Below are 13,409 nucleotides of genomic sequence, written 5' to 3'. Positions count from 1 at the left end.
TATTCTATGAAATGGTTAATCTAGAAACCATTTGTTCTACTCCTATACAAGGAACACTATTGACGACGAAATAATCAAGAATAATAACGTAACTGTAGTAAAATTTATACAGGAAACACATTTAATACAAGGATATAACAACTAACGATAAAATAAACTATGAAGAAATGTGTGGAAATTCGTCTTAATATGCAATAGATTCAATGGAAGGTCTTCTTGGATACAGGTTGAATTGAATCTAAACAAAAGAATAAAGTTACTAGATTGTATAGAGGGTCAGTGATCAACTAGTACTATTTCATTTAACATGGAATGATTCCATCTATCAAAGCTAAGATAAGGAAAATGTCGCAGAGGTTTCATTTACAATTATCCCTCTATATTCTAATACCTCTTTATAACTGCAATTAAATGAAAATAGAGACAGCCCCGGCAAATAAAGAATAGATTCTTACCGGAAATTGCAGCTTAAGGTCTCACAAACAGCCAACCGAACATCTAAGGGCAGGAACACTTCTGCAGATGGTTGGTGGGGAGTACAAGGGTGACATGGTATACCTTTTACTGGATCTGGTTATGTATTGTAACTTTTTATTTATTACTTATACCTATGTGTTTATTATTAGTAGTGAAGCTACTCTATTAATTTCTAATATATGAATATTAGACTGAAGAACTAGAACTATTTACTGTACGTTTTGATTAGATTATGTTATAATTCTAACCTAATTATCTATCTGCAAATATATAAGAAGTGCAACTATTCTAATAATGTCTAATATATGCAATATTAAACCAAGTAATAAGACTATTTATGATGTCTTAAATAATATTCTATTATTTATTTAAATCTATTATATTATCCTGTGACTGGTAGATTCATCAGGGGGGGGGGGGGGGCGCGGCGGCGCGGCACACAACTGGTCTCATTGGCAGCTTCTAGGGCACACGGCAGCAGCGTTACTAGGATATGGGGCAGCAGGCACACAATCCACAAAATTCATCACACGATACTCGCATGGATACAACACGACACGATCAATCTAAAAATAGGAGCAAAGTTAAAGGACACTCCTATTTTTAAAAATCTTAACTCAAGCATTAATGTTGGATTACTTGATAAAGCTTATTACTGTGCGCTTTTAATCTATTTGTATTTCAATTCAGTAATTCATTGGTGTAAAACTTTTACATAATTTAGTACAGACTTTCCTTTTCTATTTACTATAATTATGACTTATGACTACGATAGCTTTAGAATGGCTTAAAAAGGGTAATTCCTACCTTTAAACCAGTCTTTATCAGGGTGTTCTAGGAACTAGGGTCTATGCAAACAGCATAACAGGTCCACTCTGAATAAATATTTTTCTATTATTAACTTAATACTTTTATGTCCAAGGAAAAGGAGAAGACATAAAAAAAGGATTTGTAGTCTACTTTTATCTAGAATTTTGACAACATTCGTTTTAACTACTCAACATGAAATTATCTTTAAATTGAATGTAAATGTTATTTATTTAAATCAACATACCTATAATATGCCCAACATTTTCACTAGAGACGCTATTTTAGTTGCGTTCGTTCACTCCAAGAATGTCCAAAGGAATGACGATAAATGGGCGTACAATAATTCATTTTTGTCTGTATTTTTGAATTATTTTTTTAACTTTTCTTATACATTTTATTCTATTTTTACTTTTATTTACTCGTTTATTTATTTTGTCGAGATTTCTACTTTTACATTTTAGTATATTTTTTATTGCCGATATCTCCCTGGGAGGGAAAACTATTCAGTAAACAAAATTAAGAAGCTGAAATCACCAGTTTCTCCAAAATCATATAACACTGCGCCAAAACGCGCTGGTTAATTCAGCTGTTTGCAGTAACTATTTTGGCTAGATAATTTTTCCATCTAGGCAACAAATGAGCATAGTTCCACCAAGAGAAGTAGAAATGGAACCAAATATGACAACTATATATAATTGCAGTGTATTGTACACCAGTAAATCTTTAGGTGAATCACACTGTATTTGGGGGTGGTGACTCACACCATGTTTTTGGGGGTGGTGTCTCACACCGTGTATTTGGGGGCAGTGTCTCACACCGTGTATTTGGGGGCGGTGTCTCACACCATGTATTTGGGGGCGGTGTCTCACACCGTGTATTTGGGGGCGGTGTCTCACACCGTGTATTTGGGGGCGGTGTCTCACACCGTGTATTTGGGGGCGGTGACTCATACCGTGTATTTAGGGGCAGTGACTCACTGAGTGAACTATTATCAAAAGAAACTATTATTGCTGTAAGGAATAAGAGCATTGCTGACTGCACTCAAAAGAAAACAGCAGTTTGAAGAGGCAAATTGTGTCTCCGTCATAAGAGAATGAAAAGGCTTATTTTGTGCTTGTCTAGGCATTGGCCTGACCCAATTATAAGTGCATGATGTACAAGAACTAGAAGTTTCATAGTTACTATGCCTAGAATTCCTAGGGCTTTGCTTTCTGAAACCTGCAAGATATTCAGTTATATCTTGATATGTGCATTGGTTTCTATACCTGTTATTCTTTGGATAGGAATGTTTATTACCTTCATTGTATGGACTAATGGTAGGAAAACATCCATTAGTACTATGCCTACTCACTACAGGGCTTTGAGTTCTATGCCTGTAGTTTACAGGACTTTTTATACTATGCCTGTAGTTTACAGGACTTTTTATACTATGCCTGTAGTTTACAGGACTTTTCATACCATGCCTGTAGTTTACAGGACTTTTCATACCATGCCTGTAGTTTACAGGACTTTTCATACCATGCCTGTAGTTTACAGGACTTTTCATACTTTGCCTGTAGTGTTTAGGACTTAGCAAGATTGGAAATTTACCACTGGTAGGCCTGTTAACAACAGGGCTTTCAAAAACAACTTTTCCAGAATCATTAACAGGATTTTCAATGGGTTTTTTATTTGAAACAACTGCAGGAGGATCAACAAGACTTGGCATAGAAGAAATTGATTGTTCTTCTATTATATGAGATTCACTAATGCTTGATCTGGCAGGAGTGAATTTGGAACTTGTGCAAGATCTAGAACATGTTGAACTATTAAAATAATAGTCATCTGTTGACCTAGTAACACTAGGATTTAAGCAAGAACTTTCTTCTGAACTATTTTCAATGAAAGAAGAAGCAAGAATATTTTCTGGATTCTTGCTACTAAATGAAGAACCTGGCTCAATTCTAGATTTATTATTGCTTGAGCAAGAAAAATCCTCATCTATTCTATCAAGAGGGGAAAAAGAAGGAATACACTTCAACAACAGTGTATCAAATTCTGTTTGCTTTAAATCATATTGTAAAGCAAATGCAGAAACTCTATTGCTATGAAAAACTATTTGTTTATTAATAGATTTCAATTCATGATAAACATTCAATAATTTATTTACCTCAACCTTGTGAGGGATTCCTTTGGACTCTATGTTAGCAGGATCATCGAAATCAGTAGATGTTGCCTTTTCAATACTACAAATGTTTGGCAGTGGACACTGTAACAACTTGTCTTTAACAATACTAATACCAGATTCTCTGTTTACTCTAAACAAGAATTGGTTAATTGCTTTGCAAGCATGGAAAGCAAGATTAAATGAATCCTGAGATTCTGAACAAGGAGAAATTTTCTCATACAATGTTATCAGTTTAGAAACTACAGTAGACCGATTAATGGATAAGCTATTCCGATAATAACTTCTGATAATATCTAAGGCCTCATAAGCAAGAGAGGAGACAATACTATTTGCCATTTTGAATGTGTTTCTAACAGTTACAAGTACTACAATGTGCCAATAGTGAAAGGAACAATCTAGTTCAAAGTTTTTGAACTATTAAGGAGTAGAACTAATACTATGGAGAGCTAGAAGAGCAAGCTTTATTGTATTTAATGCTAGCTATCAATTTTCCGATTCAATGTTAGATTATTCTATGAAATGGTTAATCTAGAAACCATTTGTTCTACTCCTATACAAGGAACACTATTGACGACGAAATAATCAAGAATAATAACGTAACTGTAGTAAAATTTATACAGGAAACACATTTAATACAAGGATATAACAACTAACGATAAAATAAACTATGAAGAAATGTGTGGAAATTCGTCTTAATATGCAATAGATTCAATGGAAGGTCTTCTTGGATACAGGTTGAATTGAATCTAAACAAAAGAATAAAGTTACTAGATTGTATAGAGGGTCAGTGATCAACTAGTACTATTTCATTTAACATGGAATGATTCCATCTATCAAAGCTAAGATAAGGAAAATGTCGCAGAGGTTTCATTTACAATTATCCCTCTATATTCTAATACCTCTTTATAACTGCAATTAAATGAAAATAGAGACAGCCCCGGCAAATAAAGAATAGATTCTTACCGGAAATTGCAGCTTAAGGTCTCACAAACAGCCAACCGAACATCTAAGGGCAGGAACACTTCTGCAGATGGTTGGTGGGGAGTACAAGGGTGACATGGTATACCTTTTACTGGATCTGGTTATGTATTGTAACTTTTTATTTATTACTTATACCTATGTGTTTATTATTAGTAGTGAAGCTACTCTATTAATTTCTAATATATGAATATTAGACTGAAGAACTAGAACTATTTACTGTACGTTTTGATTAGATTATGTTATAATTCTAACCTAATTATCTATCTGCAAATATATAAGAAGTGCAACTATTCTAATAATGTCTAATATATGCAATATTAAACCAAGTAATAAGACTATTTATGATGTCTTAAATAATATTCTATTATTTATTTAAATCTATTATATTATCCTGTGACTGGTAGATTCATCAGGGGGGGGGGGGGCGCGGCGGCGCGGCACACAACTGGTCTCATTGGCAGCTTCTAGGGCACACGGCAGCAGCGTTACTAGGATATGGGGCAGCAGGCACACAATCCACAAAATTCATCACACGATACTCGCATGGATACAACACGACACGATCAATCTAAAAATAGGAGCAAAGTTAAAGGACACTCCTATTTTTAAAAATCTTAACTCAAGCATTAATGTTGGATTACTTGATAAAGCTTATTACTGTGCGCTTTTAATCTATTTGTATTTCAATTCAGTAATTCATTGGTGTAAAACTTTTACATAATTTAGTACAGACTTTCCTTTTCTATTTACTATAATTATGACTTATGACTACGATAGCTTTAGAATGGCTTAAAAAGGGTAATTCCTACCTTTAAACCAGTCTTTATCAGGGTGTTCTAGGAACTAGGGTCTATGCAAACAGCATAACAGGTCCACTCTGAATAAATATTTTTCTATTATTAACTTAATACTTTTATGTCCAAGGAAAAGGAGAAGACATAAAAAAAGGATTTGTAGTCTACTTTTATCTAGAATTTTGACAACATTCGTTTTAACTACTCAACATGAAATTATCTTTAAATTGAATGTAAATGTTATTTATTTAAATCAACATACCTATAATATGCCCAACATTTTCACTAGAGACGCTATTTTAGTTGCGTCCGTTCACTCCAAGAATGTCCAAAGGAATGACGATAAATGGGCGTACAATAATTCATTTTTGTCTGTATTTTTGAATTATTTTTTTAACTTTTCTTATACATTTTATTCTATTTTTACTTTTATTTACTCGTTTATTTATTTTGTCGAGATTTCTACTTTTACATTTTAGTATATTTTTTATTGCCGATATCTCCCTGGGAGGGAAAACTATTCAGTAAACAAAATTAAGAAGCTGAAATCACCAGTTTCTCCAAAATCATATAACAATGTTCTAAAATTTAACATGTAGCTTATTAATATTTCATTTACCTATCTTATATCCGAAAGTATATGGTTTGTTTTCTGTTTATTAATATCTCATAAATGGCTATATGTTTTTAGCCATCTAAAATTAATATTTATGTTGGTTTGTTGCAAGCGCATTGGTAATGATTTTTCAAAATCTGTTAATTGCAATTGAGGCTCACTTCCTCTTGAGCTTCGCTTAATCAAGGTTTTACATACTTAAAAGTTTTAAATTTAGGGAATCTATATAAAAAAGTAACAGAATGTATGTGGGTTTGTCTGTCTGTTTTTAAAGAATGATCTTGCTGACCACTGGACCGATATGGGTCTCCCCTCCCTCAACTGTCCCTAAGTTCCGCTAGTTATATAATAAAGTAGTAAGGTTTTTTTTTATGTAGATTAAGATTGAATAACTAATGAATGAATTGAGATCTTCTTTTTAAGGAAGCTTCACATAAGTTCCTTAGAATTTTATGCTATTTTAAGCTAGATTTATGCATTTAGATGTTTTTGGGCTATTTTCCAGTTCCCTAGATGTTAGGGACACAGCTGCTAGTTATATGATGAAGTAGTAAAGTTTATTTTCTAAAGCAATTGGGATTTTAATGACTACTGAAACGAGAGATAGGTCTGGAATTGGTCCTTTTGAATAAATAGCCCTTATATAGTAGGGGCGAAACCACGAGTATAATTTAAAGTAATAAAGTTTAATTTTTAAACCTAATCTAGTAAAATACTGGAACAAATTGTTGGACTTCTAAGGAAATCTTAAGCTGGTTTTAGACTATTTGTTGTTCTCCCCGCCTTCCTCTAGGACTAGGAGCGGTGGAACTATAGTTATATAAACTTATCAACTATCCAATTTTTTCTTCTTTTAGTATAAAATCCTATCGTTTAGTTTACCTATAAACCTTCCTCCTATTATTATTATTCCAACCCTTTCCTCTCCTTTATATTTTACATTAGAGATAATCATTACAGAACTCTCATAAACATGTTTAGTTTACTTATAAAGCTTCCTATTATTATTATTCCAACCCCTCCTCTCCTTTGTATTTTACATTAGAGATAATTATTGTAGAACATCCATGCTTTTCTATTTCCTTGGAAAAATAGTCTACCTCCAATTTTTCTGTATATTCTTAATAATTTTTTTTCTAAAAAATCTAATTCTTTGGATATTAGGGACAGACATTGGTGAATAAATTGATGAACATCCCCAATGGTGTTAAACAAAATCAACCCTGTTGTAGATTAAAATAGTTGGTTGAATAGTTTGAATATTGCTAGCTGAATCTACCAATCAAGATTTAGAATGAGTACCCAAATTTATTTTAAGCATACTTTGGGTAAATGTTTAATATTGAAATCTATAATACAAAGTAGAATGATGTTTGTCCGTCTGTCTGTCTGTCCGTCCGTCCCTTAAGATTTTGGTAACCACTGAACCGATCAGATTCTACTCTTCAGAGAATATACCTTCTGGTCCTGTGGTGGTTTTAGGCTATTTTCTTCCCTCATTCAATTTTATTTTTTAAGAAATTCGCCATTTATTCGCGAAAATTGCGACCCATTCGTATTTTTTTCGGTTGGGTAGGTAATAAAAGATGTAATCATACCTCTTAGGGAAAAAAAGCCCTAGAGGATAGGGGCAAAGCCGCTAGTTTATAAAAAAGAAGTTAAGATTTAGAATGAGTACCCAAAGTTTTTTAAGCTTACGAATGATAGAACAAATTTATACATCTTTGGGTACATTTAAAATTTTAAAATTTATTAAAAGAGTAAAGAGAGTCTAAACATAACTCTATCGAACCCGCTACCCCATTGTCCAAAATGTGTCTAGCCCAAATTTGTATAAACCAAACTCACCTGCTTAGAAAATTGTAATATCCTCTCTGGGATGTTCATTCACTTTCGCATATTATCATATGCGCATAGTTTTTCATTTTCGCAACAAAAAATTGGGAAATAGAAAAAAAGAGTGAATGTCTAGGCAAAGGGCATGAGACAGTTTGTGCTGTTGTAATAATGTGTAATTTTGACAATATTATATTGTGATATTTTTGTTGTAGAAGTGTAAGTACGTATTACTCTTATTTTGTTGTCCTCTATATATATAATAGAGTTATACTCTGATAGACTTATCCTTAAAATCTCATTCTAAAATTTCTTTTCAGTTTATGGTACGCTGTCTAAATTATGAATTCTTGATAATAATGCAGAATTAAAGAAAAGATTTATCGCTCAAAATTATTTCTATTGTAGGGAAAAAAACCTTTCGACGCCCAGTAGCCTAAAACCCCTCTTGGAATGTATTAGGTTAGTTTAGTATTGGATTGGCCTATGATATTTTGTCTTTTGTCCAATAACCATTCTATTATAATAATCTATTGAAATTTATCATCTGTTAAAACAGATTTTTGAGAAGCGAAGCTTTTCTACAATAAGATTCAGTAGGTCCATTCGTTTCATAAAACTATGTTCATTCAATAGGTTAGAATCTTACAACTCCTTTGATTCCTGAAACAAAGTTGTTTTAAAAAGATACTTTCATGTAAAGAAAACAATATTATTGTTCGTCTGTTTTATTTATTGAGCTTAGCTTCAATGGGTGTTGTTATCCTTGTTATCTTTATTTTTATTCCAAAATGTTAAAAAGAAATATATTTTTATGTAATCTATGTTATATTTTAAAAGTAGACTCTTCTCGGATCAAATTATGATTTAAATTATAAGAATGATTATGATCTAAAGGCTTTGGATTAGAAGGGGGTGTGAATGTAAAAAGTAGCCTAAAACCATCCAAAGAACAATATAAAGTTTCCCTATAATGGAGAACTCAATCAGTGGTTAGCGAAATCTCTAAAAAAAATATAAAATCTACTGATAGGGTTTGATTAAATATTCTGCATATAAGATGGGCGTCTGTTTTTTAAGGTTAAGATTGACATGACTTAATTTATATATACGTCAGTCTGTTTGTCGGTCGCGGTAAAAAATATAATTTTTATATGGGTTAGATGTATGATTTGCTTAGATATGAAACATAAGCTTCTGACCTTTATTGTGACGATTCTCCTAGCCAATACTTTGACCTTCCATCTTTTTTTGTAATTTAACAAGGTTTATTAAATATTGTGCTATGCTACTTTTACAAATTTTTGGGTTATTTTAAACGAAAAATATATCCTAAAATTAAAATTATAGATATTCCTTTTATCTATTTATTTAAGTAATCTGTATATTATTATTTTTGTCTGTATTTAAGCCGTATTTAAAACCACTGTATTGCCTAATAGCCTAACAATTAAACACCTGTGATTTGAGATTATGAATATACAATAGATAGACCGACCATTTGATTGTATAACTTAGATTTTAAGTCCCTTTTAAAACAAATGTATTACTGAAAAAATATCGTCTCTGGGCTATACCATTTTTGTAGGTCAAATAAATTTCAATTGTAACTAAAATTTGAAGTCCGTGCGATTTTCCGTTCTCGAGATACTAAAGAATATAAGAGCATATAAAAGCAAACTATATAATCGTTATCATAAAAAAAAGCAACATCCATAAGTAGCAAAGCACAAAAATTATGGATGGGAATATAGACAAGGAGATTGAAAGAGCATTTGTTAAAATCAAAAAAGGATTATTGAAGAAATAAATAGACAGACTTACGGACGGCATTTTGAATTATAGAGTAGCTTCGCTTTTAAAAAGAATACATATATGTTATGATTGTCCTACAAATGATAATAATAATGTTTTTCTGAATAATTTTACATAAAAACAAACAAATTTGCCCTAATCGATCATAAACTAAGGATGGTTTAGTCCATCGGTGGATGGTTATTACACGATGTTCAATAAAAACAGCTAAAATATTTTTTAATAACACAGCCAATATATAACCGTGCCACATTAAAACAGTCAATAAAAGGTAGTTAAGATAATTTTCATATTAATTGATTTATTGACACTGCTGTTTTCTATTATTTTTTTCGCATTTTATAATATTATGCTTTAATCGCTGTAAACAAAGAAAAAATGATACATGGTTTACATATTATTTAATAAAATCATACCATATATGTTTTTTCTTTACGTTATGAAATACTAGCTGTATAATTCGGGTATATTTTTCTGTTTGCTGGGGGAAGGGGGAGGGTGTTCCACACCCAAGAAAATATCTTAAAACCACCACAGGACCAGTAGATATACAGAAATGAAGAGTAGAATTCAATCAGTTCGAGATCTTAAGCTTCAGACGGGCGGACAGGCGGACAGACATCAAGCTACTTTGTATTATGGATATCAGATTCGGAGCCGAGCTGGACAAAATATTACGTTGCTTGGCGCGAACACCGCAGTTATAGGAAATGATATGTTTAGAAAATAACAATACCTTACATTTTTTATGATGCATATGATTCAAAGTTATTCAAATAAGTTTTTGGATATAATTTCTAGTATTAAAATAGTGTAAAAATATACTTATGAAAACTCCTGAAAAAGTATATAACTCAATCTGGCTAGTCATATTTGACATATTTTTAAACAACATTTAGGATTTTGGGTTCTAAGGTTGGAGAGTGTCAGAAAATAGCCTAAAACCATTCCACGAGTTAAGATTTCAAATAAAATAGTATAAAGCTATCCAGTGATTTATATGGAGCCTCCCAACAATGGAGATCTTAGTTGGGCTTGTGGTAATATAGATTTTGTCAAAAAGGCATGAAAATCATACTTTATATTACAGTTTAGAGGCTACGATGCGATACGCCTCTAGATGCTTTTTAGGAAAAGTAGATCCTCCACATTTAATTATAATTTTTCAAAAAAAAAAATGAAAACTATTTTTTTTATTATAGGCGCGATTACACTTAAAAAATGAGGTACCACTACCCTCTCCCATAAAAGTTACAAACATTGACTGGACCTTTTAAAGCTACACTGTAAAGGAGAACCATATCGCTTCAACAGTTGACGAAATCCTCTAGTGCATACAGACACAAAGACAGAAAGATAATCTGTTACTTTTATATAAGAAAAAGGTTCTTTTATGTATACAACTTTATTAAAATACTTTGATAAAGGGTGTAAACAAATAAAAAACTGTAAGACAATGTACAACTAATTCAAGTCTTATTAGAACTGATATACTAATCAACCACCCAATAATTTTCTTTGCAACTAATCAAACTCTTATCATAACCTAACCTTAGCTTAAATCTTATTTTTTTATCCCTACTTGAAATTTTGCATTGATCTTAGCAGAAAGACAAAAGTGTTTATAAAAGATCTAAAGTCTATTTTTTAAATTAAGTTTCTGTGAACAATTTTTGTAAAACATAGTATTCCTTCACGGTTAACGACACCTTACCCATATGACCTGTTGGTAATAGAGGTTAAAACTGACTTCTATTTGATTGTTATTTTTTAAATCATTGATATAAAATAAGAAAGTTTTAAATCATCCTTCTCCCAGCCAATTATCCTGTAAAATCTGACTCCTATTTGTTTTTAGGCATGACAAATAGTACAATTCTAACCAATTGAGCAGTTTAAATCTCGTATTTTAGTTTTAAATATTATCACTATAAAATATAAAAGTTTTAAATATGTAGGACTATTCTATAAGCAACATAATCCTAACCAATTTAGCAGTTTAAAAGTGACTCGTATTTGATTCTTAGTTTTAAATATTATCACTATAAAATATGAAAGTTTTAAATCAATAGGACTATTCTATTAGCATCCTTCTCCGATTCATCTGTCCTGTTAGTACTATAGGTCAAATCTGACTCCTATTTTTCATTTAGCATGGGAAATTATCAATCAAGTATGGTAATTGTTTTAAATAATAAAAATGCACTCTAAAAAATAATAAAATGGATTAATTGAAAAAATATTGTTTAATCTATAATTTTAATCTCTCTATCTCTTTCTCTCTCTCTCTCTCTCTCTCTCTCTCTCTCTCTCTCTCTCTCTCTCTCTCTCTCTCTCTCTCTCCCCCTCTCTCCCTCTCTCTCTTTCTCTCTCTCTCTATTTCTCTCTCTCTCTCTCTCTCTCTCTCTCTCTCTCTCTCTCTCTCTCTCTCTCTCTCTCTCTCTCTCTCTCTATCTATCTATCTATCTCTATCTATATATCTATCAATTTAAGCGAGATATTCAACTTATAGTACAGGCAACCTACCAGTTTCAATCAAAATTTAATTCCTTCTAATTGCTTTATATGGTAAATTTTTATCTAAAAACTTTTTAGAGTGCCTTAAACAAAAAGGTTAAATCACCAAACGAACGAACACACACACAGAAAAAACTACTCAATAATTACCTTGCGCGTCCATCCGTCCGTCCGGCCGCGAGTGACCAACTATTAATTTCCAATTTGCGGTCAGAACGCAGTCTAGACTTTAACCAACAGGCCAATATGGAAATAAGTGGTGTTTTTGAAAACCAGTAAAAAAATACATTATTTTTGTTTGTGTATTGTTTAATTTTTGTTTATTGCTAACTTTTTCAGACCCATATGAAAAGTATTTTGGGATATGGAATATGTTATTATGTATAGGGTTGTTTTAGGCTAGTTTTTTTTATAGTTTTGGAATGCTAGTGAGCTATTTATCTCCCCCCCCCCCTCTTAGAATGAAGAACCCCTAGAAGCCAAAGAGCTCAGCTTCAGGTAAATATATATGTATATTGTATATACATTTTGCACTGTTTTGTCTATTGCTGTTTTTATCAACAATTAATTGTTGCAACGTATAAACGTTCATCAGTGTAGTCAGAAATTCTTGTGTTTCCTGTGAAAAAAAGATTTTATTATGCTTGCGTCTTTAAAATCCATGGCTACAGAGATATGTAAGTGGACGATATATTGATAAACATCCATAATGATAATAAAAAAATTGACCCTGCTGTAGATTAAATTACAACAATCAAAATTCAATAAAAGGTTATGAGCCAACGAATAAGATAAAGTGGTTATAAAACTTTGGGTACCGGTGTAATTAACATCCCAAAGTCCCCACCCTTCCTGGCTTACGTCTTCAGGGATAGGTCAGTGGAGGACGAATTAATATTCTCTCAATTTATAAGAGTATAATATTGTCTTTTACTTTGCGGAAAGAAAGAGTAGTAGATTAATTAAACTGCCATTGTCCTCTACCTTCCTGATTTAAATTACTAAGTCATTACAAAATGATTTTTTATTTGTTGATTCTTTTAATTACACCAGTGGCTGCGCATTTAACATCTAGAGGCTCTAAATTTGTCAGGGAACAGAAAAATAGCTTCAAAAATCGTCTAAAACCATACACGGGACCTTTGTAAAGCTTTCCTAAAATGGAGATCTCAATCGGTTTAGTGGTTAGCGAGATCTTAAAGGACAGATAACTTGATAAAATAAGACTAAGACATTATAATACATTTTAGAATTGTTATATATAGATAACTCTATAGTCTACAGATACAACAGACGTACGGACTACGGACTACAATAACTACGCTTCTTAAAAAGTAAATTGTTTTTCAATGAATGAAAATGTGTAAGCTTATAATGTCAACAAAACATAAATCCA

General features: G+C 31.9%; 2 long non-coding RNA genes across 2 annotated transcripts; both read right to left on the bottom strand.

Moving 5' to 3' along the window:
• Positions 1 to 89: 89 nt before the first annotated feature.
• On the bottom strand, positions 90 to 1,592 carry LOC145306681 (uncharacterized). Its single transcript, XR_013875140.1, has 4 exons — positions 1,532 to 1,592; positions 1,285 to 1,352; positions 456 to 1,043; positions 90 to 238 (listed from the first exon to the last, which is right to left on the bottom strand). It is a non-coding gene; the product is annotated as an uncharacterized LOC145306681 (long non-coding RNA).
• Positions 1,593 to 4,051: 2,459 nt separating this feature from the next.
• On the bottom strand, positions 4,052 to 5,593 carry LOC145306680 (uncharacterized). Its single transcript, XR_013875139.1, has 4 exons — positions 5,492 to 5,593; positions 5,245 to 5,312; positions 4,418 to 5,003; positions 4,052 to 4,200 (listed from the first exon to the last, which is right to left on the bottom strand). It is a non-coding gene; the product is annotated as an uncharacterized LOC145306680 (long non-coding RNA).
• Positions 5,594 to 13,409: the final 7,816 nt, after the last annotated feature.

The sequence above is a fragment of the Acartia tonsa genome, chromosome 14 (genome assembly GCF_053477335.1).
Source record: "Acartia tonsa isolate MP-2025a chromosome 14, ASM5347733v1, whole genome shotgun sequence".
In the NCBI taxonomy this organism is placed as follows: Eukaryota; Metazoa; Arthropoda; class Copepoda; order Calanoida; family Acartiidae; genus Acartia; species Acartia tonsa.
Note: the sequence above shows the minus strand (reverse complement) of the source record. Positions and strands in the feature narration are given on the sequence as shown.